General features: G+C 38.0%; 1 protein-coding gene across 3 annotated transcripts in view; it reads right to left on the reverse strand.

The window, feature by feature from the left end:
- Positions 1-19,345, reverse strand: part of RNF13 (ring finger protein 13) — a 149,373-nt gene extending 130,028 nt beyond the window's left edge. The window contains exons 1-2 of one of the 3 annotated variants that reach the window (XM_087430402.1): positions 19,202-19,340; positions 829-907 (exon numbers count right to left, since the gene is read on the reverse strand). The gene's annotated coding sequence lies outside the window, so the exon portion shown is untranslated. Of the gene's footprint in view, positions 1-828; positions 908-18,985; positions 19,111-19,201 lie in introns of those variants that run through there. The other 2 variants (XM_004419257.3, XM_087430403.1) reach the window with 2 other exon arrangements.
- Between the last annotated feature and the right edge of the window lie 446 nt (positions 19,346-19,791).

The following is a 19,791-nucleotide window of genomic DNA, read 5'->3' on the forward strand; positions in this document are numbered from 1 at the left end:
AGAAGTGTTACATCAGAAAAAAACAACAAGGCTTAACTTTTTAAGCAAAAATAAGATACTTAACAGTTCTTTGCAAGGAAACAGAAGGTTGCCCACCTAATTTCTCTAACATGAAGCCTTCCAAACTAAAAGCGAGCCTCAGCTAAGATTTTTACCTATTATTGTCAACCAAAGCAAAATTTTTTCAAATTCCATGACAATTGCTTTACAATTGATTTTTCCAACAAATGAAACAAAATGAACAAATTTTTAATTTTAGAAGCTCAGCAAACAGCTTTCTCCAAAATATCAATTCTTTTCAACCTCAGGGCCTCATATAAACTGTTCCCAAGATTAGTGTGTACTCAAATCAACTTTCTCCCCCACAGAAACAATACTTGACTATTTCCCTCAAAACAGCAACTGTAATAGAATCAAGGATATTTCTACTGTTAAGCGCCAGAACTTATGTCTTGTTCTGCCCCAAAATATACCCTACCTTGTCCTTTTGCAGACATAGGCAATGAGCTGCTCTTTTTGAAATTAAACATTACGTATTGAGCCTTATTCACAAAAGTAGAATTAATAAATTGTGGTACGTGCATATACAGTAATGTAATCCTCTACAACAATGAAAACCAACGACAGCTACATGACCAACATAGATGAATTCCACATGAATAACCCTGAGTAAAAGAAGTCACAAAGAGTGCAAACACTATGATCCTACTCATAAGAAGTTCTTTAAAAGGCAAAACAGATGATACTATGCAAGAATTCCCATTTAACAGGTAAAAACATAAAGAAAAATGAAGAAATTATCATCATAAAAATCAAGATAGTGGTTACCTCCAGGGTAAGAAAGAAGAGTGTGATCAGGGAAAGGGCGCTCCTGGGATCCCAGCAATATTCTACACCTTGACCTAGGCTGTGGTGAGATGAGAGTCGGCATTATAATTATTCTTTCAATCATACACCGATGTTTTATGTACTCTCTTCTATGATATCTAACCATTTCTTAAAAGAAAAAAATAAAAATAAAGCAGTCTACCATTCAAAACAAGGTTTTTAGTTTTGCTTTTCTGACTACATGGAAATATTATAAAAGCTAGCGAGCAGGAGCATACCAGGATCACACACACACACGCGCACACACACACACACACACACACACTAAGCGAGTGCACAAATAAGCAACTATTAAAAACTAGACTCATATTCAACCCCAGAGTTAGAGCTTCTCATTCAGTGGACATGAGGTGGGATCTGGTAATCTCTATTGCTCTTATCATTAGCATCACTCCAGGTGGTTCTTATCACCAGAGAAGTTTCCAAACTATGCTTTAGTCCAGTATAGCACATATCAACTGGGGGCCTGTGATAAAAAATAAATGTTCCCAGGCCCCTCCCCTGGAGATCAGACAAAAAGCCCATAATTTTACTTTCAAAAAACACCCTCTGTGAATCCTTATTATCAAGCCAAATTTGGAAAACACCATTCTTGACCATAGAATGGCAAGTGGCATACCAAGTTATTATTCATAAATTTCTCAACAAGTCAAAGAGGAATGGGATAGAGGGTGAAATTAGAGAAAGAAAAAAAAGAGAAATAGAAATGCTAACAAAAATACACTCCACAATTCTTTCAAATACCACTACTGTCACTAGTGGCATGTGTTGCCAACCCCAGCAATAAGCCACACAGCAAACAAGAAAAGGACAATGAAATTGCTTTCGTGGATATCAGAATCTTAAGCACAATTCAGGGAAACATGGCAGAAAATTCTGGTTTTCTAGGTCATCAAAAATATCATGCTCAGTGTACTTCAAAATATCAATCTCCTGAACCAGAATTTTTTTTTATGGTGCTTCACATAAATGTCACCACCATCACTACAGACAAATCAGTCTCTAAGTCTGAGAACTTAACTTTGTGCCGGGCACTCTGATAAACATCTGACATAAATGTTTTTTCATCTAACCCTCAGGACAACCTTGTCAAGTAAAACAAAAACAATCACGGAAAAAGTAACTTGCACTATCATTCAGTTTCCCTATGTTAGCAGACTCAATTTCTATGTAAGTACTAAGACTGACTGAATAAATGAACCAATTCTGTTACCCATTATCCCACCCCCACTCTTCCTTCTTCAATTTATGCATAATTTCTGAACAAAAAGCTGAGCATGCCCCATGACCCATACACAGTTTGGTTGTTAAGCATGAAATCTGGCCTACTATGTAATGGTGGACAAGTATGGGGCACCAGATCAATGTCATAAAAACACAGAAAGGTAGCATAAATCTCACTGGTAATGATAAACATATAGTCATAGTTAGATTCTGCAACACGGTAATCGTGATGCATAACTCACAACTCTAGTTTAAAAGTCAAAACAAAAAGAATGTAATAAAAATAACCATAAATACAATAATCTTTTATTAGTTACACAATATAAAAAACATAAACTGTGACAGCAATAACCTAAAAGGTGAGGGAGAGAAGTAACAGTGTAAAGTATACGAATTCTATTGAAGTTATCAGTTTAAAATAGGGTCTAAGATATTTTATGTAAACCTCATGGTAACCACAAGGGAAATCTTGTAGTAATTACACACAAAAAAAAAACAATAAAGAAGTCAAAGCATACTGATATGAAAAGACATCAAACACAAAAAAGACAGGATAACAAACAATGGATCTACAAACAACCAGAAAATAGTTAACAAAATGGTAACAGTAAGTCCTTACCTATCAACAATTACTTTAAATGTAAATGGATTAAATTCTCCAATCAAAAGACACAGAATGGCTGAATGGATAATAAAAACAAGATGCAACAATATGCTGCTTACAAGAGACTCACTTTAGCCTTAAAGACACACATAGACCGAGAGTAAAAGGATAGAAAAAGACATTTCAAGCAAATGGTAACCAAAAAAAAAAGCAAAGGTAGTTATGCCAGACAAAGTAGACTTTAAATTACAAATGGTAAAGACAGAGAAAGAGGTCATTATACAATGATAACTGGATCAATACATCAAGATGATATAACTATCGTAAATATTTGTGTGCCCAACACTGAAGCACCTAAATATATAAATCAAAAACTAACAGACCTAAAAGGAGAAATAAACAGTAATACAATAATAGTTGGGGACTTTAATACCCCACTCTCAACAATGGATAGATCATCCAGACAGAGAATCAATAAGGAAACAGTGGATTTGAACAACACTATATACCACATAAATCTAACAGACAGATACAAAACATTCTATCCAACAGCAGCAGAATACACTCTTCTCAAGTGTACATGGAACATTTTCTAGGATAGACCATATGTTAGGCCACAAAACAAGTCTCAGCAAATTCAAGAAGACTGAAATCATACCAAGTATCTTCTCTGACCACAGTGGCATGAAGCTAGAAATCAATAACAAGAGGAAAACTGCAAAATTCATGAATACATGGAAATTAAACTACAGGTTCATTGAAGATTAAAGGGGAAATAAAAAAGTTTCTTCAGACAAACAAAAATAGAAACACAACATATCAGAATATATGGGATGCAGCAAAAGCAGTTCTAAGAGGGAAGTTCATAGCAATAAACACCTACATAAAGAAGAAAGATCCCAAATAAACAACTTAACTCTACACTTTAAGGAACTAGAAAAAAAACAAACTGAGCCCAAAGTGAACAGAAGAAAGGAAATAATAAAGATTCGAGCATAAATAAATGAAATACAGAATAGAAAAACAATAGAAAAGATTAACCAAACTAAGAGTTGCTTCTTTGAAAAGATAAACAAAATTAACAAACCCTTAGCTACACTAATGAGGCAAACAAAAGCAAGGACTCAAATCAACAAAATTATAAATGAAAAAGGAGACATTACAACTGATACCACAGATATTCAAAGGATCTTAAGAGGCTACTACAAACAACTATATGCCAACAAACCGGACAATTTAGAAGAAATGGAAAAATTCTTAGAAGCATACAACTTACCAAGACTGAATCAGGAAGAAATAAAAAATCCGAATAAACCAATTACTAGTAAGAAGATTAAATTAGCAATCAAAAATCTTCCAACAAAGAAACATCCAGGACCAGATGGCTTCACAGGTGAATTTTACCAAACATTTAAAGAAGAATTAACACCAGTCTTTCTCAAACTCTTCCAAAAAAATCAAAGAAGAGGAAACACTCCCAAACTCATTTTACAAGGCCAGCATTATCCTGATACCAAAACCAGAAAAGGGCACTACTGGAAAAGAAAACTACAGGCTAATATCCCTGATGAATATAGATGCAAAAAGTCTTCATAAAATACTAGGAAAATGAATTCAGCAGCATATTAAAAGGATCATTCACCATGATCAAGTGAGACTTATCCCTGGGATGCAGGGATGGTTCAACCTACACAAGTCAATCAATGTGCTACATCACATTAACAGAATGAAAGAAAAGAATCATATGATTATCTCAATAGACACAGAAAAAGCATTTGATAAAATTCAACATCCATTCATCATAAAAAGACTCTTCATAAATTAGGTATAGACAGAGCATATAATAAAGGCCATATAAGACAAGCCCACAGCTAACATCATACTCAGGGGTGAAAGGCTGCAAGCTTTTCCTCTAACATCAGGAAGACAACGATGCCCACTCTCACCACTCCTATTCAACTTAGTACTGAAGTCCCAGCTAAAGTAATCAGGCAAAAAAAGAAATAAAAAGTAGCAGAATTGGAAAAGAAACAGTAAAATAGTTTCTATTTGTAGATGACATGATTTTATATACAGAAAATCCTAAAGACACAACCAAAAAACTGTTCAATCGAATCAATAAATTCAGTAAAGTCGCAGGATACAAAATTAACATACAAAAATCAGTAGCATTTCTATATACTAAGAATAAAATTCCTGAAAAAGAAATAAAGAAATCAATCCCATTTACAATAGCATCAAAAACAATAAAATTCTTAGCAATAAATTTAATTAAGAAGTTGAAAGATCTCTACACTGAAAACTACAAGACACTGATGAAAGAAATCGAAGAACACACAAATAAATCGAAAGGTATCACATGTTTCTGGATTGGAAGAAGTAACATTGTTAAAATGTTAATACCACCAAAAGCCATCTATATAGTCAAGGCAATTCCTATGAAGACTACAATGGCATTTTTTACAGAAGTAGAAAAAAGACTCCTAAAATTTATATGGAACCACAAAAGACCCCAATAGCCAAAGAAATCCTGAGAAAGATGAACAAAGCAGGAGGCATCACACTCCCCGACTTCAAGCTATACTATAAAGCTATAGCAATCAAAACAGTATGGTACTGGCATAAAAAAAGACAAATAGACCAGTGGAACAGAATCGAGAGCTCAGAAATAAACCCAAGCATATATGGTCAACTAATATTCAACAAGGGAGCCAAAAATAACCAATGGAGAAGAGACAGTCTCTTCAACAAATGATGATGAGATAACTGGATATTCATATGCAAAAGAACGAAACTGGACCCATATTTTACACTCACAAAAATTAACTCAAAATGGATTAAAGACTTAAATGTAAGACCTGAAATCATGAAATTCCTAGAACAAAACAAAGGAACAAAGCTGCCTGATGTGGCTCTTGGCAATGATTTTTTGGATATGACACCTAAAGCGCAAGCAACAAAATCAAAAATAAACAAGTGGGACCACATCAAACTAAAAAGCTTCTGCACAGCAAAAGTGAAAAGACAACCTACAGAATGGGAAAAAATATTGGCAAACCATCTATCTGATAAGGGTTAATATCCAAAACATATAAAGAACTCATACAACTCAACAGCAAAAAAAACAAATAATCCAATTAAAAAATGGGCAAAGGACCTGAACAGACCTTTCTCCAAAAATGATATATGAAAGGCCAACAGGTACATGAAAAGATGCTCAACATCACTAGTCATTAGAGAAATGCAAATTAAAACCATAATGAGATATCACCTCACACCTGTTGGAATGGCTATCACCAAAAGACAAGAGATAACAAATGCTGGCGTGGATGTGGAGAAAAGGGAACCCTTGTGCACTGTTGGTGGGACTGTAAATTGGTACAGCTACTATGGAAAACAGTCTGGAGGATCCTCAAAAAATTAAAAATAGATCTACCATAGGATCTAGCAATTCCACTTTTGGGAATACATACAAAGATAATGAAAACAATAACTCAAAAAGATATGAGTTATTTGAGCATATGAGCACCTCCATGTTCACAGCAGCATTATTTACAATAGCCAAGACATGGAAACAACCTAAACATCCATCAATGGATGAATGGATGAAGAAGTTGTGGTATAGATATACACAAGGAAATATTATTCAGCCATAAAACATAAGAAAAACCTACCATTTGTGACAACATGGATGGACCTTCAAGGCATTATGCTAAAGGAAATAAACCAGACAGAGAAAGACAAGTACCATATGATCTCACCCATATGTAGATTCTAAAAAAAAAAAAACCAAAATCACAGAAAAAGAGATCAGACTCTTGTGGTTACCAGAGGCGGGGGGTGGGGGAAGGGGGAATTGGAAGAAGATGGTCAAAAGGTACAAACTTCCACTTATAAAATAAATAAGTACTAGGGATGTAATGTACAACACGGTGACTATAGCTAACAGCACTGTAAGATAATACAGGAAAGATGTTAAGAGTGTAAATACTAAGAGTTCTCATCACAAGGAGAAAATTTTCTTTTCTTCTACTTTTTCTTTTTATTGTTTCTATATAAGAAGATGGATGTTAGCTGAACCTACTGTGGTAATCATTTCACAACACGTGTAAACCAAACCGTCATGCTGTACACCTTACATTTATACAGTGATGTATGTCAACTACTTCTCAATAAAATAGCAATAAAATAAAATAAAAAGCTTAACATCATGCTCTTTGTAAAGGAGAAATGCTTAGAGTCCAGTCCATCATTGGAGAGCAGGTACTGAAGGGAGAGTGTGGAGCAGAAAGAAAATAAATTGATAATTGACACAGTTATCTTTCTGTTCTTAACAGTATTTAAATAAGGCAGTGTTTCTCTCACTTAACAGGGGAAAGAGAAAAGTGAATATATGGCCATTAGTGTTTTATCAAGGTGCAGAATCTGAAAGAGCACCCACAATCTCTTTGAAGTACCATTTATTTTGTTGTTGTTTTTGTTTTTGGTGAGGAAGACTGGCACTGAGCTAACAACTGTGCCAATCTTCCTCTATTTTGTATACGGGACACCGCCACAGCATGGCCTGATGAGCAATGTGTAGATCCAGGCCCGGGATCCAAACCCGAGAACCGGGCCACCGAAGCAGAATGTGCAAACTTAACCACTACACCACTGGGCCAGCCTCTGAAGTATCATTTATTTTTAAAAGTCACACAAATTTCTTATTCTAGTCTAGGCTCTTATCCACGTATGTTTTAAAATAAAAATGTTTTAAGTTGCGCAATAATTGTTATGCTTATCAGTTTCTAGAGGCTGCCCACATTCTTTGGCTTGTGGTCCCTTTTTCCATCTTCAAAGATGGCAATGCAGATTGATTTCTTCTCACATCACATTATTCCAAACCCCTCTTCTGCCTCCTTCTTCTACTTTTAAGGACCCTTGTAATTACACTGGGCCTACCTAGATAATCCAAGATAATCTTCCCACCTCAAAGTCCTTAACTTAACCACATCTGCAAAGTTCCTTTTGCCATGTAAGGTAACATAGTCACAGGTTCCAGATGTTAGGATGTGGACATCTTCGGGGCTCATTATTCTGTCTACCACAGTCACTAGCCGACTTCTCTTCAAATTTTCAATTTATTCATTTATATCAGTAGGAATCATGGATTACTGTTTTATTCAATGGGTTACAATCTGTTACAGTAATTATTATTTTGATGCCCAACAGTCCCCAACTTGGCCAGTAGAGGCTCATTCAAACTGGCTTCTGTGTACTCTTGACTCATCATTCTTAAGCACTTGTTTTCTGGAACAGAAAACAGTCTTTTCTCCATGCATATTTTATATCATTTGTATCATATTATATTATAATTTGTATGCTTTTTTACTTTAAGTTGTAAACATTTTCCCTTGTTATTAAAACCCTTCATAAACATCATGTTAATAGCTACTGAATGTTACATTATATGGCTAAATGATGACTTTAACTATTCCCCTGCAGTTCAATATTAAGTTGAATCCAACTATTGCAATTACAAATAATTTTATGATAAATGTAAATCTCTTTCCACATTTCTGATTATTTTCTTAGGACAGATTCCTAGATGTGGGATCACTACGCCAAAGAAACATTTTAAGACTTTATACATATTGCCAAACTGCTTTCCAGAAAAAATGTTCCTATTAATATTTCCAAATAAATGTGCATTTCACTGCACTGATTATCCTTATCTTTGTTGACATCAGGTCAAGTTATAAATGATAAAAATAGGTAATGTTTATTGAATGCTTACTACATTTTTGGCTAAGCACTTAATATGCATTATTTCTTTTAATCCTCACAACACTACCAACAGATAGAGGTAGGTTCCACTGTCTTTCCACAAAGATAGGAAACTGAGACAGATCAACAACATAAAGTGCCTATAAAAGCATCCAGCGTATATAGCAAGCACTTTAAAAGTATGCTCTTGGGCTGGCCCCGTGGCTTAGCGGTTAAGCGCGTGCGCTCCGCTGCTGGCGGCTCGGGTTCGGATCCCGGGGGCGCACTGACGCACAGCTTCTCCGGCCATGCTGAGGCCGCGTCCCACATACAGCAACTAGAAGGATGTGAAACTATGACATACAACTATCTACTGGGGCTTTGGGGAAAAATAAATAAATAAATTACTATTGCTTTGTAGTATGTTTAAAAAAATAAAAAAATAAAATAAAAGTATGCTCTTATTTTTAAGTAACTAACTTGCCCAATGACACTTACCTCTTAAATAGTGGAGCTAGGATTCAAATACAGATCTGTGTCATGAAATCTCAGCCTTTTTAGACCATCCAATTACAGTTGCCCCTCAGTATCCACAGGGGATTGGTTCCAGGATCCCCCCACCTCCATCCACGGATACCAAAATCTGCAGATGCTCAAGTCTCTTATATAAAATGGCATAGTATTTGCATATAACATACACACATCCTCTCATATTCTTTAAATCATCTCTAGATTACTTATAATACCTAATACAATGTAAACGTTATGTAAACAGTTGTTACACTGTATTATTTAGGGAATAATGACAAGAAAAAAAAGTCTGTACATGTTCAGTAAAAACACAATGATCATAGGCTTTTTGATCCGTAGTTGCTTGAGCTCAAGGATGCTGAACCCATGGATATAGAGGGCCTACTGTATTGTATAAATTCGCATTTCTTTAGTTACCTGTGAGGTTGAAATTGTTCCTATATCTATTCATAATGAAATTTTAAGGCTAAATATTTGAAAACTTATTTCAAAGTAAAAAAGGTAAACTAATATATAGTAATAATATTTTACATATTCAAACTAGCTTCTGTTCCCATCTTTTTATTATTCATGGATCTCAAACTGGATTCCGTGATATATCTAGTTTATCCCTAAGGCTTTCTCTGTTACATTACAATTAAATTGCAAAAAAAAAAAAATTAACTGTTAAGAGGAATTATAAATTTACACCTTTCTTCAAGCTTAAACGAAACGTTCTATCTTCTATCATAATGGACAAGTATATGTAACGTGATACCAGGAATGCAACAGTATAAGTATAATTAAATAATCATTCAACACTATGCTAGGACACCCTATATTATTCATATTCAGGATAATCATACATCATAGAGATCAAAATTCTTTAGTGTTCCACTTTCTACTTTCTTATTTACCTATATGATCCAGCTTATATAGGTAAAAAAGAAAATAAATGACTGTTAAAAGCACTTAACGTTACACACAAAAATCAGTTGTGTTTCTACACACCAGCAATGAACAATCCAAAAATGAAATTAAGAAAACAATTCCATTTATAAAGGTATCCAAAAGAATAAAATATCTAGGAATAAATTTAATTAAGGAGGTGAAAGACTTGTACACTGAAAACTATAAAACACTGCTGAGCAAAATCAAAGACTAAGTAAATGCAAAGATATCCCATGTATTGGAAGACAATATTGTTAAGATGACAATACTACTCAAAGCAATCTACAAGGTCAAAACACTCCGTATCAAAATTCCAATAGCTTTTTATGAACAAATGGAAAAGTTAATCCTTGAATTCATATGAGGCCAGCCCTAGTAGTCTATGGTTAAGATTCGGCGCTCTCACCACCACAGCCCGGGTTCACTTATCAGTCAGGGCACCACACCATTCATTTGTCGGTTGTCATATTGTGGCAGCTGCATATTGCTATGATGCTGAAAGCCACGCCACTGGGATTTCAAATAATAGCAGGATCATCCATAGCAGACAGATTTTAGTGGAGCTTCCAAACTAAGGTAGACTAGGAAGAAGGACTTGGCCACCCACTTCTGAAAAACTTGGCCATCAAAACCCTATGAATAGCAGCCAAGCATTGGCTGATACAGCACCAGAAGGTGAGAGGATAGTGCAAAAACACCAGGCAGGGTTCCGCTCTGCTGTACAGAGGGGTACTAGGAGTCAGAATTGACACTACGGCACTAACAACAAACAAATTCATATGGAATTGCAAGTGGCTCCAAATAGTCAAAACAATTTTGAAAAAGAACAAAGCTGGAGGACTCACACTTCCCAATTTCAAAATCTTACTGTAAAGCTACAGTAACCAAAACAGTGTGGTACAGGCATATAGACAGACATACAGACCAAAGGAATAGAATTGAGAGTCCAAAAATAAACCCATAATCTATGGTCAACTGATTTTTGACAAAGGTGCCAAGGACATTTAATGGGGAAATAATTTCTTCAACAAGTGGTACTGCAACAACTGGCTTCACATGCAAAACAATAAAGTTGTACCCCTAACTCATACCATATGTAAAAATTAACTCAAAATGGTTCAATGACCTAAATGGAAGAGCTAAAATGATAAAATTCTTACAGAAAAATGATAAAATTCTTAGAAGAAAACATAGGGATAAATCTTCATAACCTTGGATTCAGCAATGGATTCTTAGATATGATACCAAAAGCATAAGCAACAAAAACAAATAAATAAATAAATATATTGGGCTTCATCAAAATTAAAAACTTTTCGCATCAAAGGACATTATCAAGAAAGTAAAAAGACAACTCACAGAATGGGAGAAAATATTTGCAAATCTGATAAGGGTCTAATATCCAGAATATATAAAAACGCTTACAACTCAATAATAAAAAGACAAACAACCACATTAAAAAATGGGCAAAGAACTTAAATAGACATTTCCCCAAAAAAGATGTACAAATGGCCAACAAGCAAGCACATGAAAAGATGCTCAACGTTATTAGTCATTAGGGAAATGCAAATGAAAAGCAGTGAGATACTACTTTGTACCCACAAGGATGGCAATAATATTATTTTTTTTAATGGAAAAGAACATGTGCCAGTAACAATGTAGAGAAATTGGAACCCTCATATATCGCCAGCGGGAAAGCAAAATGGTTCAGCCACTGTGGAAAACAGTTTGGCAAGTCCTCAAAAAGCTAACCACAGGATTACCAGATGATCTAGCAATTCCACTCCCATTATATACTCAAAACAAATGAAAACAGGTACTCAAAAAATCCTTGTACATGAATGTTCACAGCAACAATATTCACAATAGCTGAAGGGTGGAAAGAACTGAAATGTCCATCAATGGATGAGTGGATAAAGTGTGGTGCATATATACAACAAAAATTACTTAACTGTATAAAAGAAAGAAGTACTGATAGATACAACAATGTGACTTACAACAACTCGGCAGAACCTTGAAAACAGCATGCTAAGTGAAAGAAGCCAGACACACAAGGTCACATATTGTATGATTCCATCTATACGAGATTTCCAGAATAAATAAGAGATAGCCAGTAAATCCACAGAAAAAGAAAGCAGACTGATAGTTGTCAGGGGCTGGGGGCAGCAGGGAATGGGTAGCAACTGCTTAATGGGTGTGGGGTTTTATTTTGGAGTGATAAAAATGTCCTGGAACTAGATAGAAGTCATGATTGCACAACACTGTGAATGTTCCAAATGTCACTCAATTGTTCACTTTAAAATGGTTAATTTTATGTTATACAAATTTCACCTCAAAAATAATTTTTTCAGCAATTAATGTTTATAATACATGTTGGAAAAATGTGTAAATTACAAGCACAGTTCTTCCTTTTTGAAGGTAAAACATGTAAATTACAAGCACAGTAATTAGGCAAATAAAGTACTCTTCAACATTTAATGAGGTCTTTTATAGCTAAGGAAAGTTCAACTCCTACTCTCTCTCATGACTTGATTTAGAAATATTCACCTATCACCAGGTGAGATTATTTCCCCCCGCAAATTCATTCCCTCTATACAGTTTAACTAGATATCTTTTTTTTTTTTTTTTTTGTGAGGAAGATCAGCCCTGAGCTAACATCCATGCTAATCTTCCTCTTTTTGCTGAGGAAGACCGGCTCTGAGTTAACACCTATTGCCAATCCTCCTCCTCCTTTTTTCCCCCAAAGCCCCAGTAGATAGTTGTATGTCATAGTTGCACATCCTTCTAGTTGCTGTATGTGGGACGCGGCCTCAGCATGGCCGGAGAAGCTGTGCGTCGCGCACCCGGGATCCGAACCCAGGCCGCCAGCAGCGGAGCGCGCGCACCCAACCGCTAAGCCACGGGGCCGGGCCCCTTAACTAGATATCTTGATCATTAGAAACTGAGACCGAACTAGGGTCACATTCAATCAATTAAACTTCAAATTTCTAGCCCCTTAGAAATGATTTTAAATCAAATTCTTGTGCTGATCAGAAGCTCTCTTATTTCTATGAGCAAAATATCCAAAAATTTTAGGTGTCTTTCCAATTTACATTAATGTGGCTATGAACATTTCAATTGTTTAACGTCCAAATATTTCATGGTTACTGATACTCTAAAAACACCAAATTAACACTGTTCCTCAGAATTTATTTCAGAGTTAAAAAACTGATTTCCTCAAGTAGGACTACACCATTGAAATAACTAGAAATAACATAAATATCTTCCTCATGGATTGTTCTCTTAGGAGGAATGTTAAGGTAGATATAAAAATGCCTGACCAGGGGCTGGCCCAGTGGCATAATGGTTAAGTTCACATGTTCCGCTTCGGCAGCCCGGGGTTCGCGGGTTTGGATCCCGGGCACAGACCTACACACTGCTCATCGAGCCATGCTGTGGCGGCATCCCACATACTGGGATGATTGGCACAGATGTAAGCTCAGCAACAATCTTCCTCAAGCAAAAAGAGGAAGATTGGCAATAGATGTTAGCTCAGGGTCAGTCTTCCTCATCAAAAAAAAATGCCTGACCATGTTACACCCTCCATAAAATCCTTCACAGATTAAACAATTTTCAGAACAAAGTTCACAACTAAATCGTGACTCATCACAGAAAATTCCTCATCCACTGGCTTTGCCTATGTCTTCCCACTTTGCCCCTTGCCATTCCTCCTCAGTCTTTCTCTCCCTGCCTCTCATTACGTGCCTCCTCTGTGGCACCACAATGTAACAAAACTAATGCAAATTGTTCATCACTCTCACTATTCTTTAAACTCCTTGAAGTTAGGAGCTATACATTTTCTGATTTGGTATACTGAGCACCTAGCACAATAATCAAAGGCTGCTGTAAACTTAAAGTATGAATAACTATTAAGATCCATTCTTAGGGTCTAAAATACTATGGCTTATTTTTCCTACTTGATGGCAAAAGGGGAAACTATACGTTAAGCTATATTTTGCTTTATTTTTTTAAATTACAATGCAGTCTTATTAGCAAATAACATCAAATAGATAACAATCTTTTTTTAAACATCTAGGTTATTAACTAAGAGTATAAATTTAGTTTATTATTCAATGGAAGCTCATGATCAGCTCTATCTTATCTACATTAGTAAAGTGAAACATTACAGCAATAGACATTTTGTAAGAAGTCTTAAAAGCAGATTTTTTTAACTGGAAAATTCCAACTACCTCATTTTACAAATGAGGAAATGAACTGAGAAGTCAAGATATTTATGCAAAGTCACCAACTAATTAGTGGGCAAGTTGGGTAACATCCATATTCCCTTAATGTTGATGCTTTCAGCTACGATATAACCTTATTTCCATTTCAACCTCACAGGCAAACCAGGCAACAGGATTCATACCACCCTTCTCTTTTTTCCTACCCTCAATCTAGTGAGTACATGGGTCCTTAATACTTGCTACATTTAACTGATTCCTTTAAGATCCGGCCCCTGCCTGAACACAACCTCCTTCTCCCCATCATAAACATTTAGCGAGTACCTACACTGCTGAGTATTAAATACACCTAAGTCATTCCATTGGGAAGAGGAGGAAATGGGGAGACACACATGAGTAAGAAGAACACAGTCCCTTCCTTCAAAGTGCTCCACAAGATTAGTCACAATTTGGTATAGTACTCTTATTATTATCTGTTTAAAACTGTGATTATATAAATACTTAGTACAAGGATAATCTAATTACTTTCCATTATTAAAACATATCTTATTCCTCCCACCAGAAGATAAGCTCTATGAGGGCAAGGATTTTTGTCCCTTTGGTTCACTGATGTGCTCTGAGTGCCTAAAACAGTACCTGATGTAAAGGGCACTTCATAAATCTTTGTTGAGTGAATGAATGCTATAGAAACACTCGTAAGTAGCAGGATCCAAGTAATGTTTCCAACAACAGTGTGACAGAATATGTAAACCTTTCCTTGTCCTAATGCTCGAGGCTAATATCCAATTGTTTATTTGATTGGCGAGTTACTTGGGCCTTGTATTACAGGGAACTAAAAATAGTTCAGAGATGGATAATTATACTGTTTAACATCATGTCCTACCCAACTGCACCAAACCCTAGAAAATCTTCTAAGAAAGGAAACCTACAAGTCCTTCTATTACTTAGACTTGAGCCCTTTTTCCATTATAAAGGGTCTCCTTTATTTCTTATAACAGGTCAGAATTGGTATTATCATCATCATTTTACAGAATGAGGTAACTGAAGCCAGAGAATGGGTGGCACAGGGATTCATTCACAGAATCTCTATTCTTCATACCACACCATGGTCCTCTTATCCTCTGAGGTTCTTCTCCCACGATCTCGGCTATAAGTAGAATACAATCTCTCTAGGTCCCCTCTTCCCTGCTGCCCCCATAAGAAGCACACAGGCTCTCTGATTTTAAAGGTTTTGCTACTTATCAATTCAGGGTAACAAAGAGAGGATGACAAAAATAACAAATTTGGAGTTGTTACAACAATTCAACATTCAACGTGTGTATAAAGGCCTGGCACTATATAAAAAATCACAGCATCTTTCCTAATTCTCAGTGAGCCTCCAACTTACTGGCTCTCTTTTGAAATAATAAATAGAAACCTAAATAAATAGGTTTCCAAAATTTTCCCTCCCCACTACTTTCCCTCCTGTCTTCCCAAGACATAAAATATGTTACGGGGAAAAAAGTGGGTACATCTCTATCAAGTGACAAATTTCCATTTCTGAGGACCTTCAGGAGTCACATTACTCCTGTGAAACTTTAACCACAGGGGTATGACTGCATTAGACCACTTCCTCACAGTGTGGGCAACTAGTCTCTTCTCTTTTCATAGAATACACACAGCTCCCAGTTCCCACTTCCAAAAGTCCAAACAACAACTCAGCTCCAAAACTCAGATCTGTATCATAAATCCTCCTCCTAAATCCCCTTCCATCAAAACCTGTTCTTCATCATAATACCCTTACTTTTTTTAACAGGATCACTATCCTCCCAAAAGTTTGCCTCAGGCCCATTCTCAGGTCAGTTCCCAATGCCAATGTCAACATTTCTCAAATCTATACCCTTCACTACAATCCCACCATCGTCACTGTAATTAAACTCCATGGTATCCCTTCACACCTTCAAGCTTCCACTCCTTCACTGGACTTCTGTTCCAGCCTAATATCCATAAAAAGGAGCTCTTTTCAACTAAGAATCATGTACAAAAATCCTTAGACTAGTATTTAAGGATCTCCATAATCTGTATCCATCTATCCTTACCAGCCTGTTCCCTAAACATACAACCTTTGCAAACATTCTCTGCTTTCATACCTGTATACCTTTGCTTGGGCAATGTCCTTATGTGGAACAATCTTTCTTCTCCCATCCTCCTCCAACTGCTAACAATCTTTCAAATGGCCACATCCTCAGTGAAAGGAAAAAGGCTGAGACATATCATTTACTGAACACACATTCCGTCTAGTGCTTTACAAATTATCCTACTCCCCACAAAAACATAATGACTTAATACTATATTTTTGAGGAAGGAGTTGAGGAAACTGAGGGCCAAAGGAGCTTACCCAAGGTCATCCAAACCAGCAAGTAAAGAATCCAAAATAACCCAATAGCATTCTGTATTTTTTTTAATAAAACATGACTACAGACAGACAGGCTTTCTAGTCAGGATGCCTAGGTTCAAACTCCAGTGACTCCACTAACAACCTGTGCAAACTCAGCAAACTGTGTATTTGTGATGCCTTTGCCTCCCCACCTATAAAAAGGGGATAACTGTACTATCTACCACTAATGGTGAGAATTACATGAGAGAATATAAAGCGCTTAGAATTGCCCTGGGCTCACCATAAATAATCAATGCTAGTATTATTACTGTTGTTGTTGTTATTTATATGCTATGATATATAAATTCTGACAATACCAATTATATATTCTCATTGTTTCCAAGTTAACTTTTGCATAATGTAAAAGCTTTGTAAAAGCTTAATACTATTTTTTGATATACGCTCAATAAATATTTGCAGAATACATGAATTTTTAAACAATGACTAACCACCAGGCTTTATTAAAAGAAATTCACTTGTCTGTTAATTCTGTTTCCTCTTTTGAGAAAACTAAAATGCTTACCAACTTTCTTCCCTTTTTTATGTCATGTGAAACTACCATATGTAATGCCATATGGTAGTAATATGTCAAATGATGCAAAAGACTATTTTGATTCAAACTCATTTTGTCTTCTGCTAAACATTATTAATTCCCAGATTTTAAAATGTCCAAAATCATACTTTTTATTTAAACGCCAACCATTTTTAGGTCATAACAACGTGGAGTAAGTATACCGTGATATTTGATCAAGCCATTTCATTTCCTACATCTTCATGGCAAGAACTATAAAACACAAAATGCCTTCCTATCCAACTAACTCGAAGACATAAACCTATCATACCCTTAGTCCTGCCCTTGCTTTGCTAAAATTAGTGCCTGAAAAACTTCTGATAAATCTATATTACTCTGGGATGCAGAAAAACATCAAAGGAAGGGAGTTGAAAACTAGTAACAGTCTAGGCCCCTCCAAAATGCTTGAGAGAAAGAAGGGAGCTTTAAACAAGGATAGATGAGAACTTACTCCAAATCCTCCAGTAATAAACCTTGCAAACCAAAATTTTGTCCATGTTTTACTATTACACATGGAGACATCAAGCTGGCTGGCTTCAAGCAAAGGAAGAGGTAAAAAAAATATATTAATAAAACAATTATCAGCCCTAACACAAAGAGAAATAACTAGGCTTCTGTCCAACCTTTTCAAAAAAAAAAAAAAAAAAAACACTTTTGAGGCTTAACTAATTTAATTAATTCTCACAATTCTTCCCTTATTTACAGGTGTTAAGAATTATTAAGTGGCAGAGCTGAAGGCTGAACCCAGTCTGACTCCCAAATTTGGCATCCAGGGTTTTGCCATAATCCACAATAATATAGTATGCATTTACATCTTCTTCTTCTTCACACACATATATTTTTAAAAAACCAAAAAACTGAAACAAAAGCTTCATGAAATATTTACTCTTACTCCCTAGGATATCCTTGCATATTTTTTCTCTCTTTCTTTGTTTCTTTCTTTCTAATGTTAACGTCAATGCACTAAATTGCACAATGCATTACGAAGCCGCCATGGGCCCTCCACTACAACACTGCAGGAACACTTCTTACCTCCTGTTTAAAGTTACTGCTACCACAGTCAAGTTTTGCTACTCAGAAGTGGAGCTCATCTCCTCGAGCCATTAAAAATTGTCCTTAAACAGAGTAAACCGTTGCAAGCCCTCCCTTCAATCTTGATCTGTTCCCCTATCAGAACTCTTCAGAGGCACACCCGTCTTACTTATCTATATTGTATCAAAAACTGCAGACCTTCTCCTTGGAGAACAACAGATCATTGTGGACAGGAATGCATTCGTTTTCGCTGTTCCTGCTGCACCACCCACCACAGTTAACAGGCAGGGGCTCTGGGGCCACAACAGGGGACCTGAGCAGCTGCCCACGGTGCTGAAACCGAGGATGAAACGACAGTTCTGGAAATTTACTCTTGCCAGATTAGGACAAAATAGAGGAAATTACGAAAAGCTGGCAGAGAACACTCAGCGGCTGCCACAAAGTTGCGTGAGAGCTTCTGGGATGCGTGGCTCCGGGGTCTGCCCACTCCCTGCCTGGGACAGAGTTCTTCATCAGCGCGTGCACTCAATCAGCGTGCTGGCAGGGCTGCTGACTTGGAAGAGGGCAGCGACGTGGAATCCGGCCCTAGCACAGTCACGTCCCACCTTCAGATCTGAGCTTCCAGGGGGGGAGGGGGGAGGCTAGAAAGAAAGAAGGTGGCTGCTCTCCTTTTTTCAGAGACTAAAGAGTCCCCGCAACTACAGTCAAGCGATTTCGCCCGGGGACTATGCAGCAAGCGCTGGACCAGGAGAAGCCTTCCGGACATCTCAGGAGGGGAAGGTGAGAACAAAACGGATAACCAACAGCTGAGCTACACACTAACTCACCGGACGGGATGCGGGGGCACTCGGTCCTCCGAGGGCAGGACTTTTACTTTCTTTTTGCAAAAGGCCTCACTTCCTCGGCGCCCAGCCCGGGGAGGAGCAGCCAGGGCGCCAGCGGCGGAGCCGCTCGGAGCCGCAGGGCGGCCAGGGGGTGTGTTCTGCGGGCCAGGCCCGCGGGGACAGCCCGCCCGTCCGCGGCGAGGCCGGAGCGGCTCTTACCTGGAAGCCTGGCTGCGCCGCACAGACAGGCTCGGCGGCCGCGTCGCTGCGGGAGAAGTCCCTAGCCCGACTTCATGACTGCGCCTCCGCACCCACCCCGCAGCCGGAGTCGGAGCGCGGACAACAACACCGCGGCCGGGCGGAAGTCCCGCCCCGCGCGCCTCATTGGCCCGCGCCCGGAGGCCGAGGAAAGCCATTGGGCCAGAGAGCTGCTCTCCACGGCTCCCTCCCACTCCCACGCCGCTCTGGGTGCTCGCCCCGGCCCCGCGCGGAGAGGGACCCGGTGCGCGGAGTCGCGCTCTCGGCCCCGTGACCGGGCTTCCCGGGCAGGGCGGCGCAGGGTGGGGCGGCTTCTGGAGCGCGGCTGCAGGATCCGCTTTGGCGGGGAGGGCTTAGGCTGGCCGAGGGGGTTGGCTGTGGGCGCTGCTGCGCCGGGAGTGGAGGCAGTGAGGTCAGGGGGCGGGACCGAGCAGGGCGGGCCGGCCTGGTCCGCTCTGGGTGTGGGGTCGGAGCAGCGCGCGACCCAGCTGGCGGGCTGACCCTGGACGGGCCTGACTCTGGCGCCTCTCCTGCACCACACTCCCCCGACC

This window comes from Ceratotherium simum, chromosome 5 (genome assembly GCF_057802395.1).
Source record: "Ceratotherium simum simum isolate JZ-2026a chromosome 5, ASM5780239v1, whole genome shotgun sequence".
In the NCBI taxonomy this organism is placed as follows: domain Eukaryota; kingdom Metazoa; phylum Chordata; class Mammalia; order Perissodactyla; family Rhinocerotidae; genus Ceratotherium; species Ceratotherium simum.